Source organism: Rhea pennata, chromosome 4, assembly GCF_028389875.1.
Source record: "Rhea pennata isolate bPtePen1 chromosome 4, bPtePen1.pri, whole genome shotgun sequence".
Lineage (NCBI taxonomy): Eukaryota > Metazoa > Chordata > Aves > Rheiformes > Rheidae > Rhea > Rhea pennata.
This window is the reverse complement of record NC_084666.1, coordinates 14931460-14954381: the sequence shown is the minus strand read 5'-3', so window position 1 is coordinate 14954381 and position 22922 is coordinate 14931460.

Below are 22922 nucleotides of genomic sequence, written 5' to 3'. Positions count from 1 at the left end.
CATTTTTCTGCCTACATATATTCTTTCAGAGAAGTGCATCAGGCTCACTTCTGGAACCGGCTGGGGACAGCAGTAGTGCAGCTCAACTAAGTGGCATGGCAGAGAGGCCTTATCTAGGACACAAAAACTCATGGTTTCAACTTTCTTCTCAGATTTAAATATTTAAACCTGCATTTTTCATCTCCTAGGAAAGGGCCCTCATTAACACGTAAATATGCCTACCTGAGCAGAGTAGCTAGGCCTTTCTGCTGAAGTTGAACCAACATTAGCAACACACATGTGGGTAGCAAGTATCATTATTTTTGATTTTAGAAAAATAAGCAACTCATTTGAAGAAAAGTGTGAAGTTATACCCACACCACATCATTAAAAAATTCTGGAGAACATTTGTCTCTGATCATCCTCCCTGATCTGGTCCATATGATAAAACTTCTCTCATGTGAGAGCAGGGAAAAATAATTCCAGTAATTTGAAAGAAAAGTCTCTTTTGAGAGTACAGAGTCAAGAAGTTCTGGGGCAATCGTCTTTCAGCCACAAAAAACAGATAGATGTCTCCTGTTAACAACTGGAGATCAGATTATAAAACCACTCTTCCAAGATTTATGCAACCTTCCCTATATCATGCGAAATTTTTTGTTTGTCTTCATGTTTGAAAGAAAAAAAGATATAAAACTTCTCCAATTCATATGGCTTTTTTTTCAGATGTTATGATATTCATATTTATAAGACAGTTTACAAGTACACTATAGACCTGGGTGTTTTTCTCTAGTCTAAAAGACTGATTAGTATTTCTTTCGTGCCTGAATCTGGTTCAAAATGATCTCAACTAGAAGCAAGGGAGGGGAATCCAAATCTTCTTCTGTAACAGATCCCTTGAGCCTTAAAAGGGCTCAAAATGTAATGTCAAATAACAATTCCCACTTAGAAAAATTGTGTCACTAGTTCCTTCATAGAAATGGAACAAACTATTCTTAGAGTCACAATCAAACTGCTTGTACTAACCCAAAGAAATGATTGACTCTTGAAAGCATAGTTTAATTTTACTATTTCTATGGCTAATCATTCTTTAGCATAATGTTTTCTATAATTATCAATTTTACATAGCTCCTCTGTTTTCCTTTCTATATGTATATTTTTAAAACATGAAACATTTAGGAGAACAGGATAAATAAAGAGTCTAAGAGTCTAGTGGTAAATCTTACTTTTGTGAAAGGCTTAAATGAGCTTGGCTTAAATTTAATCCAAACATTGTATAATATTAAGCAGATGGCTGCTGGCACCGTAGCATTATCTAACTGAAATGATTGTGAGAAACTCTAAACACTTGTATAGGCAATGGAAATATTACTAAGCCTGTATCTTCAAAACAACAAGTTCTTCTTAAAATGAGCACATCCTTTGGTGACAGAAATGGCATACATGTAGCATTCACTAAACCAAGGAAGGAAGACTGTTTATTTTAAGGTGGTAAATTATGAGTATTGAAGTAATGATGGCTTATCATTTGCTTGTGAAAGAAAAAAAAAGGCTTTTTTTTTTTTCTTTTCCCAAAATGAAATGATTCCAGGGCACTTTAAAAGTGACAGGACATGCAAAGATGTTAGCCTATTTTCCAGTGAGCAGTTCAGGATAAATCTAGTCCCATTACATGGCTGCTTTATTCAACTTTGGTTCAATTTCCACACCGGTAACGCAAGGCAGAGTTACTTAAGAATTTTCAGGTTCTGTTCTTTTAATATGTTATTATAATGTATATTATAATGTATAATATAAATATAATGGAATGTATAATGTAATATATATACCATCCATAAATGTATATTATATGTTCTGATCCAGTAATTACCTAACTAATCACAGCAGAGACACCATTTTCAGTATGTTTACGCAAAGTACTTGGGATAGGCTCTGAATTCTTTTCTAGCTAGATTTTCTAGCTAGACCACTCACAGGAATAAGGTTTCCCCTGCATCAGCTCACAGGACCTGCCTGCACTGTACCCTTGGAAAAGGCTTAAAGCAGTAAGTTAAAAAGGAAGGGCAGAATCTTTCCTCATACAGCAAAAGCACATGAATGCTTGTAACACAGACTTCCTCCTGCCATTGCCAAGCACAATAATTAAAGAAGCATATTTCCAGGGTGAGATGCCTTACAGGGTTGGTCCTGACAAAGGTGGGAATATTGCTCTTCAGTTCAAGCTTCCCCTGAATATAACCCCTCCAAACATGTACTAAAGGTGGGGTTAAAATAAATATCTACTGCTCCATCACTCCAGCTCTGCACCACCCTCAGCCGCAGTCCTGCCTCAGCCTCTTCCGCAGACTGTCCTGAGCCAATGCTCCCAGGCAGTCAGAGAGGGACGGCAGGTATGACCCACGCTTTCTCAGCACTTTCCTATTTCTCCTTCAGCCTTGCCACAGCAAACCCCCCCGAGTTTTTTGTTCTGCTTCCCAAAATGCTTCTACAACATTCCACCAATCCCTAGTTCACCATATGCATTCAGCATCCCTTGTATGCCACTTCCCCTTGTCTGGGTAATTATGCTGCTGGAGACAAGCATCATCTGACTGGTACAATTATAAGCTAAAAAAATGGAATCGTCCACTAATTGCGAACTCTGGATGTCATTCTATTCTCAGATACTCCGTAAATCAATTTTATTTTTTCTGAATGTATGTATTGTGTCAGAGTAGTCTGCATATTTATTTAACTTCTTGTAAAAATGAACTTTTAGTTTTCTTAAACTTTTTGCAAAGAAAATGAATTTCTAAATTTAATTTTCTAAAAATTAATGATCTCCAATCCTCCAAAGGCAACAACATGTCAAAAGAAATGCAAGTAGGTAACATCTGTACTCTTCTTGCCAACCTGAGCTAATCTAATGGCTTCCAATAATATTTAGAAAGTCCACATAGCCCACAGACCACAGGGACTGCTATTTATGGAATCTGACACTATGTAAGTCAGATAATGTGGCTTCTGCTCCCTGACTAGGGAGTCTTATCTCTAAATTAGCCAGAAAGAATCACTAGAGTTTTTAATCTCAGAAGAAAGATGGAAAAAACAGGTAAAACACAACTCAGGATATGATAAATGACCCCAAATATTTTCCATTCCTCTTTGGCTAAAGATGACTAAAGACCCAGATTTAAGACACTTGAATGACTCCCTGATTAATACATATAGATGACTTTATTAACTGTCTTGAAGACAGTCAATCTACTCTATTTTCTTGTTTATGGCACTACCCATGCATTGATCTGGATGTAAATACTCCTCATTTCCTCCTGTGAACAGTGAGCAGAGTTAGTTCTCCAGACACAATTCTCTCTCATCATGCTCACATCAGTATGTTTCTCAGAAGTTTCTGTAGTTCTCTGTGTCCTCGGATCAAGAATACTGTCACTGTGCTGTCACCTTTTTGGCCTTGACAAAGAAAATGGCATCTTTCACAGATCAGCCCTCTGAAATTAAAACATGTGACTAGGGTAAATGCCAGTTGTTGGGTTTTTTTTTCTTTTTTTTTTTTTTCCTTTCTGTAAGATGCCCCACTTTCCGTAGGAATCTGTTATAATATTTCTTCCAAACTAACCATATTACAATTATCCATAGCCTTGCCACAACGTACTGAACACAAAAAGAGTAACCTCATGTCCCATATGTCAAGGCTGGAGCAAACAATGGTGTTTCTTTTTCCTCCACGTATGGTCAGTTAACATTTGCTGGTACGGACGGACTGTGGGAATTCACGCTGGCTAGCACAATCATCTTTTGTGCAGCCCTTTTTAGATTCAGTTGGATGACTTAGATGCTATGGGATCACTTGATGTACAGGTACTCTGGAGTGTAACTGATTTGATCAGAACAGTAGGCAACTGATTTCTTGTTTGAGATTATCTCATGGTTTCTCCTTCATGTGCCACAGCAATAAATGAATGATATCTCTGCAGCTAACTGGATGCTATTCAATTTAGATGATGCTTGCTTTCAAGTCAGAAGTAATATAGACAGAGATATAAGAAGAGAAATCTAGACAGCATTGTACAAATGCAGCTGTCTGACCCAGGTACTGAACTTGAAATAACCTATAAGAACAATAAAAATCAGACAATATTTTAAATAATATTTGAAGGCTTCCTTCTCTTCCTACTTCTCAGTTTTTAAACCCTATCTTCCAATCCTGCATAGATATTTTAACTTCAGCAGATGTTTCTTCTTTGAGCTTTTCCTATCTAATATATTTCAAAATGAAGTCTCAAGCTGCTTGCTCACCTCTCTCTACTTCAACGGATCAGTTGAGATGGAAGAAGAAAAATAGCTCAAGCAGATGTTCTGAAAGAAATGTTAGAAAATAAGTGGAGGTTGCTAATGCAGATTTTATTTTTGTGTGTGGCAGCATTAACAGATGCTCACTGAGACTAATAAAGACTTCTATCATTTTCCATGGAAACTGACAGCAAATTTGAATTTAAAAAAGTTGCTTTGAAAAGCTCGCATGCAGTAATATGATTTATTACATACAGTGAAATTCAATGAAACTTTGTGAGAGAAGCATTTATTATAGTTCAGACAAATGAAAATGACAGAGCCTCGCACCAAGGAATTTAGCAGGCTGCGGCTTCCCTGTGTGGGGGTACAAAGAGCTGAGAAGGAAAAATTAGCCTCTCTACATCAAGCTTCACAAGACCCAGCTAGTTGCAGGCCTGCAATCCCTTTCATCTCTTTTACTCTACATAGTAGAAGTAAGGCAAAGAAACATCAGGTATATCTTCATCTCAGTGACTATATCTCTTAAATATTAACAAACAGGTTTACTGCAGGTATTTGTACATACTTTCCTGATCCTATTGCCTACTGGCAACTTCTGAAATGAAGAATACCTTGAGCACCACACAAAAGGTTTACAAACTATTCAAGGGTGTTCAGATCTACTTCTGTAAGTGATGACCTGCTGGGTGTTAAAAAACCTTTCCAACTATTATATGCTAGAGCACAAGATTAAGAGGGGTGGCGGAAACATGATAAAAGCCAGGGTTGTTGATGCACTTGTTATGTGCTTTTCTTCTTAGTCTCTTTTTGTACTTATGTTTCCAGGTTGAGGACCACATTAGTGAGCAACAAAAAATGGTTTAATGGAAAGGACTGGATTCTGAGGAGGACAAACTACAGACAACAGAAGCCATGAGGAGCACTGTCTCAGGAGATCGTTTGCGGTCCAAGAAGGCTGGGAACTGAACAGGAGCTGTAGAGTTAATATGTGATACAATAGCACAAAAAGTTCACATTCAAATTTGGTATCTGCTGGATTAGCTACTGCATATACAAATAATATAGAGACTGTCCTAGCTTATAGCTAATACTCATACTGTGAAACTAATACTGATACTGTGAAACTAAATGATTTCTTCCAGGTCAGACAGCAGACTGGCAGACTTGAAAAAACAAAACCCCACTCCTCCCTCTTCCACTTCTGTCCTGTTCGAGTCTCAGTCCTGCCTGGGAACAAAAACATACAGCATTCTACTGAAAACTGTGAGCCATTTGCCTTTGACATCAACGGCAGACTAAAAATCCATTGATTTCAACAAGCACTGAAGTGGACCCTTGATGACTTTAAAAAAAAAAGAGAGAGCGAGAGAGAGAGAAACTGTAGAGGTTTTTCCCCTTCAGTTTTCAATGGCAGATACTTTCACACTACATATTGGTGTAAAAAGGTTAGTAATATGGTAGCAAAAGCCTATGCCCGACTGTTAACAGGCTTTTTCTTAACAAACTTTTATAACATGCTTTATTTTTTATAGTGAGACATGGAACATGCTAGAAGCACCTGAGAGAGTAACAAACTTGCAGAGCACCAGTGAATACACTTTAGAGAAGAGTCATTATGAAAGCAACAGGAATTGTATTTTAGCATAAGTTTGATTACTTGGAACTAGAAACTATAGTCTCAGTTTTGTCTGTAGAGTAGAAATCAATCTTTCTGTAAGAGAAAAGCAGATTGTTATGGCAGATGAAAAACTGAATGGTCTTGCAGAAAATACTTCACTTTAAGTTTGGATTCAGACCTACATTTATAGGTGGTGTTTGACATACTATTTGCTGCATTGCTAACATAGAATAGGACGTTACTATTTATTCACTTTCTCCTTTGCTTGCTTTCCCTCTGTTTTAGGTAATCTTTGGCTTTGATCTTGTATTAGCTGAAGTTAAATACAAATAATCATTAACTTCACATTTGCAGGATTGGAATATCTCTTCTCATACTTTCTTCCCTAGAATCCTCTTCTCACTTCTCAATTCATTTTCTGGGAAGTGAGGAGGGAGTAACATTCCTTATTACATTCAGCAAAGTTGTCTGGGCACCATACAATCCTCTTCACAAAACAGCCATTTCATCCACAATTTCACAGAACACGTTCAAGACACTGTGAATAAAACATTCAAAACAGCTTTCCTAAATGAAATGGTGAGTTCTTGAGCTGAACCTATAAAAATTCTCTTTTACATTTTCTTTTGTATACTTTACTGAAACAAGATCACTTCATGAAGATATTAGCAAAATGTGTTCACACTGCTGTTTAGTTGGACAAATGCTCTTAATTCTGAAGATACATTTAGAATCCTATGTTTTGAAACAATGCAGTTTGACTTGTTATTAATCAGAATGGTTACCTATCCACACCTCATTAAAGATGTTGTACATATTGTAAAGTTCTGCTTCAAGCTAGGCCCACTTTGAGAGGTGTTTGGACCGGATGATCTGCTGATGTCCCTTAATACTTGTATTATTCTATCATTCTATGTAATCCACTGAGAGTAAAGCCAATTTGATGCATTAATTTTCCACGTATTACTTACCTGTCAATGGTTGGGAGCATGTGATTAAAGAAAAAAAAGGGTAAATCAACCTTTGTGACTGCTGGCATGGTTTGAAGAAGCCAGCGTAGATCTATTCATGCTATCCATTCTAGACACATTCCTGAGTAATGCACTGATTAATCTTATGATCTTGAGATCTTATCATTCTATGAGAAAATTGAATCAGAAAATGAGTGCTGGCTTTTTACTTAGCGAAGAATAATGATACTCATATTTTCAGAACTTAGTTCTTATATTTTCACTAGAACTAACAACATTCTTTAGTATGTGTGCTTTTAGTATTAATCCATTCATCCAAATGGTACTAAAATAACATAAAGGGATTGTTCTTGAACTCACAAAACCCTACAAATTCTTAATCAGGTGAATTCTTGACAGAGCTGTCTTAAGTATATAGTGGTCTTCCTCTGAAATGTAATATGACATTGTTCGCAATTGAGCTGGACAAGGGTTACACTAATGACGCTATTAGATTTAGATAATACAATTTCCTGGACTCGTTATGTTTATGTTTAAGCATTTAATGTAATATTTAAACATAAATTAGGAAAAGGCTTATTAAAAATGTAAGTGTGCCTGTATCACTAAAAATGATTTTATATTTTAAAATGCATCCAAAAATAAGTTTATGAACTGGTTCAGGGTCTAAGTATTTTTCTAATGTTGTCTTTAATTTCATTTTCATATTAGTTTACTTTGTAATTTCATAAAAGACCAGTAAGGAAAGAACTTTTAGCAAGCTAAGTACTTACAGAAGTATCGATCAACAAAACTCCTCTGGTCACAAACCAATGAAAAGTATCTGTCATTCTAAACAGACTGAAAAGACAATCATAAAGTGACCATTCTTCTATCTCAGACTTGATTTTTTTCCCTCTGTTCTGAATGACATGTAGGAGGATATCTTTCCTCTTTCTAGTCATTCTTCAATCTCTCAGGTATTTCTGACAGGGAACTAGGCAGTCCTTGTCTCTCATGTAAAAGAACTTGCCTCATTCCTGTCTACATGCCTGTGAAGTGGCTATGTAAGAGCAGGTTTTTCAATGATCACTTAGAGCAAGAGTATCTGATAAAGAGCATAGAGTCATTGAATAATTTAGGTTAAAAGGGATCTCTGGAGGTCATCTCATCCAAAACTCTGCTTGAATCAGGGTCAGCTTTCAAGTTCGATCAAGTTTTTCTGAGTCAAATCCAACAATCCCAACGATGAAGATTCCACAACTTTTCTTTGCAGCCTGGTCTGATGTTTTGCTACCTCACTGTGAAGTTTTTTTTTTCCTTATGGTCTATTGGAATTTTCCTTGTTGCAACTTGTGCCCACTGCATCATGCCCTCTCATTGAGACAGCATTTAAGGCAGCCCTGTCCTTAGCCTTTTCTTCTCCACACTGAACAAACACCTCTCTCTCAAGTCGCATCTCATACATCATGCGTCGTAGCCCCTAAATCATCCTAAGTCCCCTTCACTGGACTCGCCTCAATTTGTCCCTGTTCTTGTTCTGGGGAGCGCAAAACCAGACAAAGTACTGCAGATGTAGTCTCACAAGTACCCAGGAGAGGGGAATAATCACTTCCCTCAGCCTACCAGCTATGTACTCGCTAAGGTAGACCAGAATGTAGTTGGCTTTTGTCACTGCAAGGGCATACTGCTAACTCATGTTCACTCTGTTGTCCACCAGGACCCCAGGTCCTCCCTGGCAAAGCCATTTTGCAGGTGAAGGACTCTGCATTTGCCTTTTCTATTGACTGTATTTCCATCAGCCCTCTCCTTCAGCTGTCAAGATACTTTTGAATAGCGGTCCTACCATCCAGTGTATCATCTGCTTCCCTGACACCCACAAATTTGCTGAGGACTCCATGCCATTAATGCATGTTCTTACTCAAGATATTAAACAGTATCTAATATCAACTTAATATCAGCCTCAGAGCAATCATTGGTAGCCAGCCATCAGCTGAAGTTCAAACCACTCTGTGAGCCTGTCCAGGCAGTTTTCCACTCTCCCTGCAGTCTGCTCATCCAGTCCCTATCTCTCCAGTTTGGTTACAAGGAGATAGTGTCAAAAGCCTTACTGAAGTCAAAGAAAATTACATCTTCCACTCTCACCTTGTTCACCACCCAGCTGTTCCCAGTTACTTTCTCGTCCTTCATGTCCCAGAAAATGGCTTTCAGGAGAATTTGCTCCATAACACTGCTAGATTGAGGTTAGGTTTACTGGTCTATGGTTCCCCAGATTCTCTTTCTTGACCTTCTTGAAAGGGGGCAGTTACCTTTTCACAGTCTTTAGGAACCTTCCTCAGCCACCATGACTTTTCAGAGATGACAGAAGCAGTCTCATAATAAAATGAGTACTCTAAGATGCATTCCATTCAATCCCCTGGACTTGTAAATGTCCGGTTTGCTTACATGGTTCACATCTTGATTTAACTCAAATGGATAGTACTTCATCTCCTGAGACTCTGCCACTTGGCACAGGGACCTGAGAGCAGACCTGACTAGGAAAGGGCTCAGTGAAGAGCATCCTGTTCATCCATGCTGGAATGGACCATTCTTGTGCTTTGAAGAGCTTGCTCTCTCCTAGAAACTAAACTAAAAGAACTTGCTCTCTCCTTTGCTCTTCTATGCAGTACCCCATGGAGTTCTGCTACTGGTTCTCTGAACAAAGTGTAGGCTATTCATCTGAAGTTTGGGGTCATTATTCTACTAATCACTTACTAACTCCCATCAGAATTTTAACTCCTCTGTCTTATCGTTGCTGCAGCCAAGACTGCCATTAACCTGCATATCTCCAACTAGTTCTTCTTTATTCATGAGTTTATAAGCCCAGTAGATCATCTCCCCAGATCATCTTACATAGCACCTGCATCAAAAACTTGTCCTCAACATAATCCAGATATTTCCTGGATTATTTGCACCCTATACTCCTCTTTTCAGGAGATATTGGGGTGGATAACACTGCCTTAAAAATGAGGATGTGAAATTAATCTTCTAGTTTTGTAAAGAAACCTTCATTCATTTCTTCCTCTTCTCAAGCATGTAGTCTGTAGCAGACACCCAGCATCACATCCCCTTTGTTACGTCTCCCCTCTGATCCTGATTCATTGACAGGCTCATCATCCTAATGGTCAATGCACAGGCAAAGCTCAGCTTTTCAGCCACCCCTTTGTGTATAGTGTAACTCTTCCTCTCTCTCTTCCCTGCTTTTCCTTCCCAAAGAGCCTATATATCTGTACATCATGATGAGTCCAGCCATGCAAACTATCCCACCACATTTCTGTGATCCCTGTGAGGTCACAGCTCACAGACAAAGCACGGGTTTCTAATTCCTCCTGTCTGTTTCCCATGTTGCATGTGTTTGTTTACTGGCACTTGAGATAAGCCCCCTAGCACTGCCACTTTACCAGAGGAAGATTAAAAGCATCCCCAATTTTTTGGCCCTAAGTACTTTCTTCCTGCCCCCTCTTTCTTCACTTCTATTTAATCTATGGTCTCTGCCTCAAAAGCACCAAATTATAAATCTCCATCACTATGTGTCAAACTGAATCTGAACAGCCTTGTGTACTACAGGCCTTAAAACAAACTATCAGTTCCAAGTGGATCTTAGTGCAACTGAGAATAATGCAGTTTCTACAGTCTACATCTCTGTAGTCACTTCCAGCATACCTGACAGCTCTAATGCCTAAGAAAACATAGAGAAAGTGCACTGCAGCATGCACAACCTATCAGATAGTAGTGCAGACAACACAGGAACACAGAAGAAAGCAGAGGTAAATCTTATACAGTATTTCTGAAAGAATGTGGCAGTCAGTTCTCACTATACACATTGAAGATACCCTGAGAGTCTGGGAAGGCATATACTTGCATCTTTCTGGACCTTGATGAATGCTTTAAAAGTAGATTACAGCTTACAATGACGTAATTGTAGACACTGATCCACTAAGAACCAGACTCAAATCATGATTTGCTGCATATGAATCACTGGAAAGCTACATAGGCTTTGTAAAATTAAAATGGTGATTATTTCTGTTAACTTTTGATCTAAATCTGTGATCTGTAACCTAAGATCTTAGTCACTGTTCACTTATGTCAGAGTAAATTGGTATAATTTGTTTTACTTAAGTATAATTACTTGCAATTTATACTAATTTAGTCTCAACTTCAGTTCCAACTCCAGTTTATACCACTTTCATTCAAATTTGTGGAGATGGATTAATTTGATCTTTTGAGATATTATTTAAACTGTTAAGAAAATTTCAGCTAGAAACAGTTTTTGCCAGAACAGGGATTCAGAACATGCACAATATCAACAAAATACTTACTTGAAATGTAATGATTTGGGATTTTTTAATGTACAAGCTGTGTAAAATTCCAAAATACAACTTGAAAAGAGATGTATTTACTTACTTAATATAAAAGCATGCCATCCATGTTGAGACAAGAAGGATTCTGGAGTTTGGGTTGGATAGGTGGATGGATGGGCTTTTTTTTACTTGTGCTTCAAAAATAAATGATGGTAGCTACAGAGAAGTATTTTCTCTTGTGAAAGAAGTTTTCTGTTTTTGTGGGCATTTACACAGAGCAGTTGTTACTTTTGACTTGTTTGGGTACTGTTGTGCCATAAAATTACAGAAACAGAAGGCGAGCATAGGTTTCCTGCACCTGTATTGCTTATTAAATGATTGTTCCATTTTATTTCCCTTTTTATTTTTTGTTTCTCCAAATATAAGCTAATATTTAGATCAACTACAATGTTTCACATCACATAATAATATTCAAACAACTAGTTATTTAGCCTCCAAAAAAAAAAAATCCCACAATACTCCATTCCTGTGCCAATACTTTACTTATCACTGACATATATATCATGACATATATAGCCAGTGCAGTGATGCCTGTTTAACAATGTATCAGAAAAAAGGCTGGCATGCAAACAGAGTTGAACCAAATGCTAATTAATGCCAGTCAGCAAAGGCTTTCTGACCTCATTTTAGCTATTCCAGGATATATCACTGGGACCACTTTGTCTAAATATGCGAGTTGAATATATTTTATTTTCTTTATCATTTATAATCCCATCATTCTTCTTCAGGACTTGACTTTGACCACTGCAATTTCTTCTTCCTTCCATCCTGGACTTCCTACTTCTTGCAGAACCATCCACCTCTTTCACCATTCTGCCTTCAGATTTCTTCTCTGATTTTCACTGGCCTTACAAATCAAGCAAATTCCTTAAGACTTAGCTACAGTCCAGTAAAGCCAGTGGGAGTTTTTTCCATGACTTGAAAATATGATATGATCCAAATCCTATCAGTAACAACACTCCCTACAACACAGCTCTTTACTGCCTCTTTCTACTTCTCACCTTTTTTCACTGTACTTGACAATCCCACAGCTGATCCTTTCCCCCACTGTTTTTAAACCTCCTTTCATCCTTTTCTCTTTATTTGTAACTGACTGAGTCTGACATTCTCCATAGGATTAAATATCTTCTCTTCCTCTCCTAAATTCCTCTTCTAACCTGTTAACTAAATAAAAGGACACAGATATATTGATTCTAAACTAAAAAGACACTGGCTCTTTCTCCATTAATTAATATTGCTTTTAATGTACCCTTCCCCCAGACCCCTATCCCCTTATCTCTTGTCTCACCTAATTATAATATAGGACACAAAGTCTCCTTCGAATCATCATCTGGTATAATATGCCACAACACTGCTAACTTAATGTGGCTCTGCTGATTTTATCACCCAGGGAATCTGTCTCTGACTTGTTACTACAGCAAATAGCATGGGGTCAGTACTGTAACAATAGAACAGCTCTATTCTGACCCAGCAGTATCCCATTTTTATAAGAAAACTCGAGAGGAAAAGTATCACTTCTGATTTCATGGACTGTTTTGCTTCGGCCTAACTGCCCTCCCAGCTGATAGAGGGAGAAGGATGTCCAGTGAGGAGTTTCTTCCAGTGCACAGCTAATCAGTCCCAGTAGCAAGAGACTTTTTCTTCTCTTTTGCCCTGTCTCTTTTGTGCTGCAGAGCTAATGCAGTGCAGCTGTAAAGCAAAGTGTGAGATTCCATCTCTGGAGCAGTGCAAAGAGAAAAATGTGCTGAGAGAATCTAATCTAGACCACATTTCCTTTAATCCAGGGTTTTTTTTTCCAATCTAAATGCCTTCATTTATTTTCTGCAGTATCTGTATTCATATCCCCAAGTCACTTTCATCACTTGTGCTTTATCCCTTCAATCTCATAAACGTATTAATTTGCTTGTATGACTTTCAGTTTTTATCCTGTCTTGCTCACTATTCTTCTGCTCTCCTCCCTTCACATCTTCAATCTCATTTCTAACATGTTAGCTTAATTGCTCTTTCCCTGCCACTTTCTCCAAATAACCAGAACTAATATTATTCAAAAGGTAAATTTGATTGTCCTGACTACCACCAAAGGGTTACCTCTGAGGAAGCTAAACATTTCACTTACATCTTTATTTTTTTAATATTTATAATGGCTATATAACCTAAGAGGCTGAAACCCTCGCACTGTTTAGCAGACTGCAAGAGGATTCTTGACATAAAAACAAGGCTTCAGTAGGGAAAATTGCTCATCCTGTGTCTTACCAGGAAAAGCAACAAATAAAATGACTAGGTGCCTACTCTACCTCAAGAAAGGTTTCCTAATACCTCATTCCTTGAGTCTCTTTTTGTGGCTGTAAGTAGTAAATATAAGTATTAAATAACATAAAAACAAGAAAATAGGTCATTCCTTATTTTAAAGTTCATGCTGCACAGCAGTTTCTGTCTCTCAAAAGCTGTTTTCTTCCTTAAGAGCAGCAGGCTGTGTACAATACATTGCAGCAAGAGCTACTCATTACAGTCATTTGGGAGTTTAAAAAAAAAAAAAAAAAAAAAAAAGACCAAAACACAGAACAGTTGCCATAGTTAAAAAAAAAAAAAAAAATCTGTGTATTGCCAGGACAAAGCCAGCGTTGCATAATACACTTCTGATCAACTCTTCTTTTGACACAATAGTTTGCTCTCAAGGGAAGAATTTAACTGATTTATGCAGATCCTTGGATTTTATCTTTGTTCAACTTAGACAGTATAAGTACTGTTTGGAAGAAACAGCACTTTATTGACCCAGTAAGCATGCATGTTAACTATCTACTGTCGTTCAGTTCACGGTTTTTTACTTACTCACATATATTTCTGAAGTCTATAACAGAGATCCAGTCATTTCAATAGAAAAAAATACCGAAAAAAATATTAAGTAGACTTCCTTGCCCATGATCTTTGTACAGTCAAGATGTGGTTGATGTTACCCATGAACAGAACAACAAATATTTACAATCATTTTCTGTAATTCTTCTCAATCACCTGAATGATGGTTGGCACTGCACTTTGCCTTTCATTACAGAAACCATTTTTATCAAGATATTTGGAAAGTTTCAATGCCTTCCCAGTCAAAGCTTTAGGGTACTGGCTATGTCTGTATTACATCTTTCTGTCCTGGTAATTTGATACTGTTAACTACAGTCTCTTCTTGATGTAAAATACCTATTTTGCAGAACTTCTCTCTTCTCTGACCTTCCAGGTTCAGGCACAGAGAGAAGAATTCTAACTCACAGTGCTCTTTGATAAATCTTCCATTCACTGATAGCTGTATTTAACGCACAGAGTACCTCAGTCTTCTCAGTAACTCATCTGTTGCAATGTAAATTGTTGCAGTAATTGCTGCAATGATGAACACAGACTGATTAACTTTAAAGAAGGAATAAGCTACCAACTATCCTTTTTTCTGCACAGAGGCTTCTGTCTAGTGAAGGGAAATATGCATAGCGGCATAAATTAATATGACTATGAGAGTTTGATTACACTGAACTGTGCAGGACAAGGGACAAAGAAAAAACATCAACAGATCATAAATATTTAACATGAATCTAAAAGATGAACCCATTGCTATGGATTTGTAAGATTTCTAGACTGAGCATAAGCAATGGCTACACAAACGTTCATAAGCTGCATTCAGGCACAGCTCTAGAAATGTTCCCAGAGATCACCATAATATGAGCATTCACCACTAACTGCTGAATGACCCGTAAGCTAAGCTGGACAGAGGGTTCATACTGAGTCATGAGCCTGCAATGAATGTTCCCTTTATTTTCCTAGCTGAGATGTTGCTGGATCTTAAGTAATCAAATACCAAAATTAGCAAGCAGTGTCATTCTCCTGCAACTGCACCTGGCACCTATACAGGAAGAATCACAGGGTATTACAGTCTGTAAAAAGACAAGGACTGAAGAAAATATTAGAAACAGACAGAGATGGGCAGTCAGAACAAGAGAAGGCAACAGAAGCAGGCGACAATATTATGAAATCTTGTTAAACATTTTCAGTACAGCTCTCACATCACTGCAGATTATTTTTCAATTCCAAGGACAAGTAGCATGAGTAATACAGGGAAAGAGAGTAATATAAGGAAACAGAGTGGATGCTACTCTAGGCTAAATTGAGGAAAAGACTCTTGATTCCTCTCCTGCTGGTGTCAAAATTTTCTAGCCATGTTTCTATACTACATTGGTGAGCCTACTGTAACAGCACTCAAGAAAAATTAGTCCTTTCCATATGTATGGAATGTATGTTTCCACCTCTTTGACTTAGAGGTCAGGCCATTTGGACAAAAGTCAGGTTGAAAAACAGCCTCTCAAGTAAAATCTTGTGAAAGGTTGTTAAGATGTTATGGAAAGAAAAGAGTCTGAAAATATCCTCCAGTCTGATATTCCCCGTAGCTCTCAGAATCCTCTTCATCTCTTCTCTTACAAACACCACATTTCTTACAATCCTGATCAAGACATAGGCCTAATTTGCTTACATCCTGTCTTAATTCACATTTACATTCCCCAATTTACATTCCTCCATCCTCATCCTATGCTCTACTAACATCATGTGCCAGTTTTTCCTTTGTTCTGCACCTTCCTTCAGATGATCCTGTATTCTTTGTCATTATTATGCCTAATTTTAGAGCACATTCTCGGCCATTTCAACTTCTTCCAATTCTCTCCACTTAACTGATTTCAGCATTCACTATTCTGCCCTTTTAATGAATGCTCAGATCAACATATTATAACTCAGGTAGAATGCAAAATGATCTTAGAAATGCGCACACACATTTTAAGAAATAGATACGTACTCAGAGAGTGAGACTGAAGCTGAAGCTTTTATGTATTACATAACAGGAAAAATGAGAAGTGAAGATTAGGGAAAAAAAAATCATCTCAGCATATAAGGAAAGGAAGTGTTCCTAAAAGCCCATTCTAAGACAAATCCCACGTAAAACAGAATGGGGAGAACTAGCATCTCATAAAGTCATTTCATAGGTATCACTTCAAGTTTTACCAAGAAGTGTACAGCTCTAATTTGAAATTCCACCCTGACAATTAAAACAAAGGCAATTTTAAGGATCAAGAAAAAGATAATGATCTTAGAGTTTGATGAATGCAATGATTAAAAGTCTCTTAAGATAATTAATTTGAGATGATGATGAAATCAAAATTTGTATCTAAATGGAAGTTGATAATCTAATTGCAAAGCTGCTCCAGATATGAATATACCAGAGGGAGACAGCAAAAGAGTGTAAGAGTTCCAGTCTATCTTGCTGCAAGAAGGAAGGTAAGGTCTTTTCTATGCATTATCCAAGAATAAATACACTTGACTCAGGTGGTGTGCTGCAAAGTACTCTATTAATGTTGCTACCAGAAAAGCTCGCAGAGCCTACCAATCCCTCAGAAAAATATATCTTTGGAAGAAAGCCTCTGCAGACCTTTCTCTGCAGATCTTTCCAAAAATCCCTCCCCTCCATCCCTCCATATACGTTGGGCTATCAGAAAATCTCAACTCCCTTATGACCACTTCAGATTTTTGATATATCCTGTGCTGCATATTGCAGTGGGTGAGAGATCCTTTTGCTTGTACACTAATAGAATCAACACTGAGTGCAATGTAATAAAAATGTACCTAAGTACAAGAGTTATCCTTGCATACAACAAGGCTTAAGTATCACATTCTCATCAGACTTATCACAACATTAACAAGCAGGACCCATTTACAAAAGTATTTTACAGACAAAGTTTTCCTCAGTGACTTATTCTGAAAAGGAAGTGGTCAGGGTTTTGGATTCCAAGACCCCAAATGTTCAGGTCCTCTAATGTGTGCTGTGTTCCTTTGTCACAGGCTCTTTGCACTCAGTCACACCATGACTATCTCCCTCAAGAATTAGTACTCTCTGTCTAACCTCAGACAGTTCAACTTTGGTGAAAGCCACGAAGATACAGGCAGGAATACTGGGATTGCCACAACACCATTAAGAAAAGGAGTTAAATGCGGTCAATGAGAAGCTGAAAGATAGCAGATTGTGCTACAAACTAAAGTTATTTAATGAAATTTAACAGTCTTAAAGCTGAACTGCTGCAGCACTTACAGAAGCAACAGGAAAAAGGAAGCAGGCAAGCAGCAGCCTGCAGGGCTTACAGTTCTTCTAGAGATATCCCACAGTCTAACAGACAGATGGTGTAGACTGTGCATAAAACAAGTAAATATTCAAACTGCTGTGTGTAAGCCACCTCCCCGAACTGCTGCAAGAACACTGCCCTGCAGAAAACAGCGTAAAAACATACCTAATCCTTTTTTTTTTTTCTGAGAAAATATGAGGAAGCTTGAATTTCTCAATGTTATAATAAATGAAATTAAATCAGCTCTGTTTCCAATTTCCAAAAGGGGATATAATAAGTCAGCATCAATCGTTTCTTAAATTGGAAAATCTTGCAAAGAACAATTAAAAAAAAAAACAACAGAACATTCAAACAGACTACTTTGGATAACAGTTAATTTACAGAGTAATGTCCCAGTTTCACCAAGACTTAAACTTGCTTACTTTTATATTTGTCAGTTTTGCTGACTTCAATGAGTAAAACTAAGCACAAGTACAAGTCTTTTTGGAGTTAGGATCTTGTTTGTGAATGGGAGGAATTAAAAGTGGAAAATAAAAATGATTTCGGATTCTTGAATTCTCTTTACAATAAAAAGCAATCTATTTATCTACAGCTAAAATCCTAGAAAAGTATTTTCTTGATTCTAGCTTGTCTTTAGTATTTGGAATGATAAAAACTCCACTGTAAGAAGGGTTTTCAGGAAATAAAAGTATGCTACAGAAATAAATCTGCATTTGGAACCAGAATATGTGCTAAAATACTATCTTCCATCGGCGTTTACAAAATCCAGTTCCAGGTAATCCCTAATCAGAAGAGGCTTGGCAGTTGCCATTCAAATTATATGTTTTCACAGCTTTTATTTGCATTCAGCAGCTTCCAAATTCCAAAAGATTTTTTTTCAAAAAGGAAAAACAGATTATGAACTCTGAAAGGTCACAGTAACCTAGGTCAACTGTCAACTTGGCATTTCTTACAGAAACCTCTATCTTACTCGCCATTTGAAACAACATGAAAACTCCCTTGGTTTTCACATTGCACAAAAATTCCTCAACAATTCTTGTGACACATATCTGCTTCTCCTGCCAGAAACTTTCACTAATTCCATTCCTTGAATGCACTGGATCCTGCCATATTCAGAAAATAGTGAATAACATCTTTCTTCGTAATTCCCTTCTCCATGACAAGGCCTCATGGTACTCTGGTAAAGAAGAGTGAGTTAATTTATCAGACAGAAATCTTGGAAAAAAGCCTCAATTTTCTACAATGCAGAGCAGGAAACATCTTTGTTCTAACACTAATAATAGGTTCTGTCCAATGTGTTTTCTTACTTGTATATACTAGTAAAGTCTTCTGTCACATTCAGCCGTGTCACAGTCACACAGATTCATTTTTTCTTCTTTTTAATGTCTACTGCCTTAACTATTGTACTCCTCTCACATTGACACTCATGTGGAATTGGACTCTCAGTGGAAAAATAAAGCTGTTATTAATTTACTGTGGACGTATTATCAGTCTAGAAAATTAATGTACTGATACAATCTTCAAAAATGTGCCGCAATAACAAAGCAATAATGCTGCTCTTTTTTCACATCCCATTTTTATAATGTGCTTTCAATCACTGATCTCAAGCCAGTATTTAAAAGAAGCTAAGTATAATTGTCCTCACTTTTGCACCAGATAATCAATTAAATATATATTTTTATGATCTAATTACCAGTGAATATATTTGCGTTTTCTAAATATTAACATGTACTTAATACTGCTAACTGGAAACATTTGAGATACACAACTGAAGGCATAAGTGTACAAACTTACAATGCATTTTCCACAGGATTAGTACTCAGGAAATACTGGGGAGGAAGGCAAGATACACCACCATTTTCTTTTTTTTACTGACTAGATGTTAGTACCACAAAATCTATGCACTTACTATCATTTCGTTATTTCCATTCTCATTGATCAATTCAGAATTTGGTCTTCACGAGCTAAAAATCAGAACTATAAAAGTCAATGCAGTTGCATTGCTGTAAAGTTTGGGCAAATGGTCAGTTATAAGTATTTTCTGATCATTAGCCACGTGGAGTCTTACATTTCAGCACACAATTAGATGCTGGGAATGCACTGGGCTGCGTGAAAATAACACTTGGTGTGCTATGCAATGTCTACTTCTACTTCTGAGATGCAATAGTGACTTCCTAAAGTGCTGCTGTGTGTTATGTTTTCTTTTACTATATAGAGGAATACTATTTCTTTATCTTACGCAGGCACCACTCTGATTTATCAGGACATTCTCTAGAGCTATGATTCATCAAAGTCAAAGCCAAATAAATGCCACATTGGTCTATATATAATAACAAGTATTGCCTGGTTCAGCTTGTGTCACTATAAATCACCTCACTAGGCATTGGCATTATCCCTTTTGTCAGCCCCAGTGGGTCATTTCTACCTCCATGTAAGCACATGTTTGCAGGAAATGTTTTCACCCAGATTGTTGATTTTCACTTCTTGTGCAGCATGAAGGCCAGAGTTCAAACTGCAGCCTTGGGTTTCATTGAAGACAACAGGAGCCATGAGAAAAAAAAAAAAACTAACTTTTGAAAGATAAGGGATGCCCCATGGTAGGATAATGCATGGGTTGACTGAGCTAAAATCCTTGCAGGAAAACCAGGACTGTTTTCATCATCTTACAGTTTTGCTATCACTGATGAAAAAGAAAAGCAGTCAGACCAAACTAGAGGTAGAGCCAGTTAAAACTAGCTAGGGATATAAAAGAATAAAACAATAATATGTATCAAATAAAGAACAACTCTTTATCTTTTGAGCCTTTTTTTCTTGATAAACTTTAAAGAAAGAAGCTTTCTATATCTAAGGCAAATAGGATATTCAAATTGTTTCTGTAGTGAAAGAAACAAATATCCATTTCCTAAGTATGGCCTAGCAGAATAAAAAAAATAAGTGCAATAAAGCAATTACTGGACTTGATTGGACTAATGATTTAACTTGGCAAGGAAATGAGTGAGCAACTGAAAGTTGTTGTTCAAATCATGTTTTAACTTGCACTTACTAGCAAAAATATTTATGAAAATAAAGACCTATTATAGAGATATTTGAAGAGGTGAAAAATACTCAGGAAGGGGAGGAAGAAGATAAAGGATTGCTGAATATCTTATCTGTTCCTCAGTGAAGGCTGTTCCACACTGAAATTAATCCACTGGTTCTCCAACATTGCAACTTCAGAAAAAAAAAAAAAAAAAGAAAAGAAAAACAAATCCAAACTCAACCATTAACTGAATAATGTAACATCTGCTCTAGGACTTCCTGTAAGAAAGAACTTAATCAAATGCTCAGTATTAATAAAAGAAGGAAATCTCTTAATTTTAATGGAGATATTCAGATTTCTCAATGTTTGTTGGGAAGAATGGCTGGAGTCTTAACCAGAATATATGACATAATTTAAAACTTCTTAAAAAATAGGTAAAGATATAAAAATCTATTATATATAAAAAATAGTTCATGCTGTGAACATATTGAACTTCTCTGGAATAAAAAATCTGAAAAGCCAACATAATTCAAAGATAACTTTGTCATCCAACTCTATTTGTAATCCTTCTACTCGATACTACAGGCAATAGGAGGGATCAGGGCAGCAGGAGGTAAAGGTCTAATATCCCTAATTCATAGTAAAAATGCACCTCTTTAACTAGTAAAAAATGCTGGCTTGACACTGCTTTCAGAATTTCTTACATTACTATACACATTCCTCTCACCAGACTGCAAGGCAACACGGACTTGTAGTAAGTACCTAACAAGGAAAATTTCTTAACAGAAGGTGAACGTGGCTTGAAAATACAAACAAAACAACTCACCTGGTTAGTTTTAAGTCTGGATTCCAATTCATTTAAATTTTCAAATATTCTAAATCATTGTAAAATGCTGAGCATATTCAGTATCTTTTGGTATTCACCTCTCTCAAATTAAGCTGACAACTGCATTTTTGTTTGGCAATATACCACCGGCTCTTACTGATTAAGAATATTCAGATATATTTGTTTTATAAAATCTAAACCATCAGCTCATCAAAATTATTTATTTATTATTTATTTCAGGTTGCTGTGCTGTATGGTTTTTTTGTTATTTTTGCCTTTAAGAAGGTGAAACAGAAAAATCCAAAACATTTTTTTGGATATTTCTTGCAGAAAAAGAATAGGAATTTTCTAAAAAAAGACTTCAGTTAAGTTAGCTATGTAAAGAAACCCAGCTATGGCCATCTGTGCTTTAAGAAATGGAGTTTTACCTATTCCAAGCTCTGAAACCAAGCCCTGAAGAAGCACTAAAGCCTCTTAAAGAATTCTATATATCTTTAATTTTGTTAAAGCTTCAGTGTGAAAATATATTTGATGCAATAATTATTAATGTGGCTGTGTATTTTAAGTGATTCATAAGGTTAACACAGTTTATTAGAAGGCTAATACAGTTTAACTTTATTCAAACAATTGCCAACTGTACATTCTTACAAAGAAAAAAGTATTGTCAGATGTTGTTGAGTGAGCTTAAAAAAATTACGAAAATCATTACTCAGAGCCAACTGAACAGACTGTGTTTTAATTAAATGCAACCATAGGCTTAAACCAAAATACGTGTTTTATTTGCTCTTCTCATTCCACCCTTGTTGTTATCTGTTCTTTTAATTCATGGGTCCCTTTCATATTCTTGTATTCTTCTTCAGGCTGAGAGGTATTTACCATTCAGCTTTCTTGTACTAGGCAGGACATCTGTGCATGTTTATTTAACCAGCTTCAACATTAAATCTGCAATTTTATATTTGTATAATTACTCTGCCTTCAGTGGAGATGGCTCTGTAATGATTTGCAGGTACTGAGTTCGAAACCTGTTCCTTGTCTCCAGAGTTCACAGAATTTAGGACAAGCTTTTATGTCCAGAATTTAGGAAGTCTTGTAAGACAAAATAATCTTTTGCTTCGAAACATCAAGAAGAATTATAGGTATAAGAAAGATGTCTTGGGGCTGGATAAAAGTGAAATATTTGGCTCCTTATCTTAAACATATGCACAAGGCTTGAGAGACCTGCCCTACAATGCTTTGTAGAATAGCTTTTTTCATCATCTATTTTAAATGGGTCTAAAAAAGGAAAGCTAAAATGAACATGACACAAAGTTCCAATTATTAGGAATCTAAAACCGAGTCAAGCTTCTACTCTCAGCCTCACTTTTGCTTTCTGTATTAACAGCCATTTGCTAAGAGGGAGTAGTCCTACAAATAGAGACTATGAATATTAAGACCCTTGGTACAAAATGACCTCATTGCAAAAACAGGGGCGTTCCTTGCTGAATGGTTGAAGAGCAGTCTTGGAGAATATAAGGATCTGAACTTTCTCAAAAAGGTCAATCAATCCAAATGAATGTTCTTATTTCTACCATATTAAGGCTGTAAAACATCAGTCTCAGCAGGATTTTTTTGACAAAATCAGTGCTATCGATATTATGCATGTTCCACACATAGATGTTGATCTGGGGCTTTTCAGGGAATTTAGGCTCAGGAATGGCTCA